This window comes from Rhincodon typus, unplaced genomic scaffold (assembly GCF_021869965.1).
Source record: "Rhincodon typus isolate 14 unplaced genomic scaffold, sRhiTyp1.1 hic_rhity00000458, whole genome shotgun sequence".
Taxonomy (NCBI): Eukaryota; Metazoa; Chordata; class Chondrichthyes; order Orectolobiformes; family Rhincodontidae; genus Rhincodon; species Rhincodon typus.
The window spans coordinates 897-5,820 of record NW_025966096.1 but is presented as its reverse complement, the minus strand read 5'-3'; the positions used below and the strand labels follow the sequence as shown (position 1 = coordinate 5,820).

At 50.5% G+C, this 4,924-nt stretch overlaps 1 long non-coding RNA gene across 1 annotated transcript in view; it reads right to left on the bottom strand.

The window, feature by feature from the left end:
- The window catches only part of LOC125488334, a 5,520-nt gene extending 1,098 nt beyond the window's left edge, over positions 1 to 4,422 (bottom strand). Inside the window, exon 1 of the long non-coding RNA XR_007266279.1 lies at positions 3,972 to 4,422. This is a non-coding gene — a long non-coding RNA (uncharacterized LOC125488334). The remainder of the gene's footprint in view (positions 1 to 3,971) is intronic.
- Between the last annotated feature and the right edge of the window lie 502 nt (positions 4,423 to 4,924).

Sequence of the window (4,924 nt, the reverse complement as noted above, 5' to 3'; positions counted from 1 at the left end):
GGGGAGGGGGGAAGGAAGACCTTGTCTATTTCACCCTATCCATGACCCTCATGATTTTATAAGCCTCTATAAAGTCAGCCCTCTGACACTCCAGGGAAAACAGCCCCAGCATCTCCTTATAACCTCAAACCCTGCAGTCCCAGCACCATCCTTGACATCTGTTTCCGTTTCTGAGGATGGGCTGCCCACAATATCCAGATAATGGACTGACTGACTCCCGCACCCAGCTGGGACCCTATACACATCCTCTCACTTCCTGCAGCTACTCCATTCTGGCTTATCATCAGCCCAGTTTGTCTATCATCCTCTCTCTGATAAAAGCCATTGGACTTAACTCTTGTTTGCGGGATGCTGCCGGATCGGCTAAGTTTCTCCAGCACCGTTCTCGTTGAAAAGTCTTTGCCTGCGTTTTCGTGAGGTGTCAGTCACTCTGGTAACCGCAACCCACCCCCAACCCCCTCAGCCTCCGCCCTCTGGGATCTCCATACTCCCCCAATTGCAGCAAATCCCTCAGTCACTGGCAGAGTCTGCCTCCGCCTGTCCATGAGCTCTGGATATCACACCACTCTCCGTTGGCGGAGGAACGGAACAGGCACTTTGCACCATTTCTCGCAGGGGAAGACATCGGTCGCATCCCAGAAGTTCGAGGGAGTCAGGGGGCAGAGGGGAGTGCAGTGGCCGTCACGAAGGAGGTGCTGGGGAAACGGAAGGGTCTGAAGGTGGGTAAGTCACCCAGACCGGATGGGCTACACCTCAAGAGTTCTGAAGGGAGACAGCCGAGGGGATTGTGGAGGCATGGGTGGTGATCTTTCAGGTATCACTGGAGTCAGGGAGGCTCCCAGAGGACTGGAATATGGCTAATGCAACGCCCCGTTTAAGGGAGGGAGGGAGGCAGAAGACCGGAAGGTACAGGACGATTAGCCTGACCTTAATTGCTGGGAAGGTTTTACAGTCCAATATGAAGGGAGAGACGGTGGCATTCATTGTAAAATAGGGCTGAGTCAGCATGGCTTGGTCAAGGGAAGGTCACGCATGACAAATCTGTTAGGGGCGGCGATAAAGGGGTCTACTTCAGGACGGCAGACAGTGATTAGGTGCAGTTCCACAGGGGTCCGTGTTGGGACCATAACTATTCACGTTAACAATCAGGATGAAGGAACTGAGGGCATTGGGCAAAGAAGCGGCAGACGCAACACAATTTGGGAAACTGAAGTTTACCACTTTGGCTGGAGGTATAGAAGTGCAGACTGTTTCTTAATCGGGGAAGGGCATCAGAAATTGGAAAGGTTTTGAGGGATACGGGCAAGTGGAACTGGATTAATTCAGGATATCTGGTCGGCATGGATGGTTCAGACCGAAGGGTCTGTTTCCATGCTGTACAACTCTATGACACCAAGCCCCACTTCTTCTCCAATGCTCCTCAAAACCCTCAGCCAGGTGTCTGGTCACCAACATCTCCCGGAACCAAAGCAAAACATTGGGGAGGCTGCAAGATCAGAAACAAACACAATGTTAGAGAAACTCAGCAGGTCTGGCAGCATCTGTGGACGGAGAAACAAGTAACGTTTCTGGTAGAGATAGTAGGAACTGCAGATGCTGGAGAATCTGTGATAACAAGGTGCAGAGCTGGATGAACACAGCAGGCCAAGCAGCGTCAGAGGTGCAGGAAAGGTGACGTTTCGGGCCTAGACCCTTCTTCTGAAATGGGGGTTTAGACCCGAAACGTCAGCTTTCCTGCTCGGCCTGCTGTGTTCATCCAGCTCGACACCTTGTTATCTCTAACGTTTCTGGTAGGACTTTTTCAGGCCTTGTCCAGCTGTAACGATGTCCCAACTCCTACACTCTGACCGATGAAGGAAGGTATGCTTCCTGTTCTTTTTGACTAAGCTGATGATTTCCCCGCCATCCAAGGTTCCCGAACCCGGCCATTCCTATCCTTCATTTTCACAGGAACATGCCTGTCCTGAACTCTAACCAACTGGTCTTTCAAAGACACCCACCCGCATGTCAAATGTGGATTGACCCTCCAACAGCTGCTCCAACCCACATTCACCAAACCCTGCCTAATTTGCTTATAGTTAGCCTTCCCCCAATCGAACACCTTCATCCGAGATCCCACTCTGAAAACTTAAGGCATCATGGTCACTATTCCCAAAATGCTCCCACATTGAACCTTTGGCTGGGCACATTTCCCAATACCGGGTCCAGTACAGCCCCCTCCCTTGTTGGACTACCCACATGTGGGCTGTAAGGGATTCCCAGTCAATATGGGGTTGGTTAAAATCACCCAGCACAACAACCCTGTTATTTTCACATATAGAGTCATAGAGCCACATAGCACAAAAACAGACCCTTCACCCCAACCTGTCCATGCTGACAGATATCCTAAATTAATCTCGTCCCATATCCCTCTAAACCCTTCCTATCCACGTACCCATCCAGATGCCTTTTAAATGTTGTAACTGTACCAGGCCCCACCACTTCCTCTGGCAGCTCCTTCCATACACGCACCACCCTCTGCGTGAAAAAGTTGCACTTTAGGTCCCATTTAAACCTTTCCCCTCTCACCTTAAACCTACGCCCCTCTAGTTCTGGACTCCCACACCCTGGGGAAAAGACCTTGGCTATTCACCTTATCATGCCCCTCATGTTTTCATAAACCTCTATCAGGTCACCCCTCAGCCTCTGACGCTCCAGGGAAAACAGCCCCCAGCCTATTCAGCCTCTCCCTGTAGCTCAAACCCTCCAACACCCTTGTAAATATTTTCTGAACCCTTTCAAGTTTCACAGAATCCTGCCTATAGCAGGGAGACCAGAATTGAATGCAGTATTCCAAAAGTGGCCCTAACCAATGTCCTGTACAGCCACAACATGACCCTCCCAACTCCTATACTCAATGCACTGACCAACAAAGGCAAGTATACCAAACACCTTCTTCATCGCCCTGTCTACCTGCGACTCCACTTTCAAGGAACTATGTACCTGCACCCCCTAGGTCTCCTCTCAACAACACTCCCCAATGTGTAAGTTCTGTCCTGGTTTGCCTTTTCAAACTGCAGCACCTCAGTTAGACGTTTATCTAAATTAAACTCCATCTGCCATTCCTCGGCCCATCGGCCCGTCTGATCAAGAATCCTGTTGTACTCTGAGGTAACCTTCATCATGGTTCACTTACACCACCAATTTTGATGTCATTCTCAAACTTAAACATACCCCCCCCATATTCTCATCCAAACCATTTACGTAAGTGACTAGCAACAGCAGACCCAGCACCGATCCCACGTGATCTACCCTTGCTAACCAGTCTACCGCTCTGCCTTCGTCTATCTCGTTAGTCACCTCTTCAGAAAACCCAATCAAATTTGAGAGATGCTTTTCCCCACAAACTTGTAGCTGTAAGCTACAAGAGGGGCCAGTGTATTGTTCCCCCGTAGCACTGATGCACTACCCTCCAGTCGATTTCCTCTGTTGGACCGGGTTCATGAGATATCGAACAGGGCAGGGAATCGGAGGGGTGGGCGGATGGGCGGGCAGGGGGATGGTGGGGTGCAGAGGCTCTGTCACTATCTCACATCCGCTCTCCATCTCCCCAAACCCACTGCCTGGACATTGTCAAATTTAGCTCCTCCCAGTTCCTGAAAATCACAACGGTGATGCCAGTTTTTTGATCTTTGGGCACTCAGCTGTTCTTACGCTTGATATCCAGCTCAGCTTCCAACTGTTCAAGACCATTCCTCGAGCCTGTTATGTGGAAACAGGAGGCGGCCATTCAGCCTTCCCCTTAAACCTATTACACAGGAACAGGAAGAGACCATTCAGCCCTCTCCTCCAGCCTATTACACAGGGCCAGAAGGAGGCCATTCAGACTCAAATGTGTCCAGGAAATGAGGGATGGGGGAAGAAAGGCAAGAATGGGTGGAGCATATCACATATGAAGTGCTGGGGATTTGGGTGGGGGGAGGTGGAATTACCTGAGGTCAGTCCATTTTGAGGTTGACATAGATGTAGCGGATGAACTGCAGCGAGGCAAAGAAGGAGACGGAGCCCAGCATGAGGAAGAAGACGTAGCAGGTGAGGACGGAGTAGCCGAAGAACTCCAGTGTCTGCACTGTCCCAGACATGTTTGAGCGCTTGAAGTAGTAGAAGACGGAGTAGAGGAACATGAAGAAGCCGGTGGAACCCGTGCTGAAGACCGAGCGCCACCACCAGCGGTAATCCTCACTCGACAGCTGGAAGTAGGTCAGGGCGATGGAGATGCAGGCACTGACACTCAGCAGGATGGCGAAGACAATGAAGAGGATCCCATACAGTGTGTACTGCTCCCGACCCCACACAGTGGCGAAGATGTAGTACAGCTCGACGGAGATAGCACTGCACAGCAGGAGAGGGAGAGAGAGAGAGAGAGAGTCACACGGTACGGAAACAGACCCTTCGGCCCAACCAGTCCGTGCCGACCCCTAATCCCAAACTAAACCAGTCCCACCTGCCTGCTCCTGGCCCATATCCCTCCAAAGCTTTCCCTATCCATGTACTTATCCCAAATAATGTTGTAACTGTCCCCACATCCACAACTTCCTCTGGAAGCTCATTACACATGAACCACTCTTTTTAAAAAAAAATTGCCCCCATGTCTTTTTTTAAAAATCTGTCCTCTCTCCTTAAAATTATGCCCCCGAGTCTTGAAATACCCCAGCTTAACGAGAAGGCACCTCCTATTAACCCTATCTATGCCCCTCATGATTTTATAAACCTCTATAAGGCCACCCCCAACCTCCTATGCTCCAGTGGAAAAAAGTCCCAGCCTCTCCTTATAACTCAAAGCCTCCATACCCGGCAACATCCTGGTAAATCTCTTCTGAACCCTCTCCAGCTTGACAACATCGTTCCTATAACAGGGCGACCAGAACTGGACACAGTTAAGAGG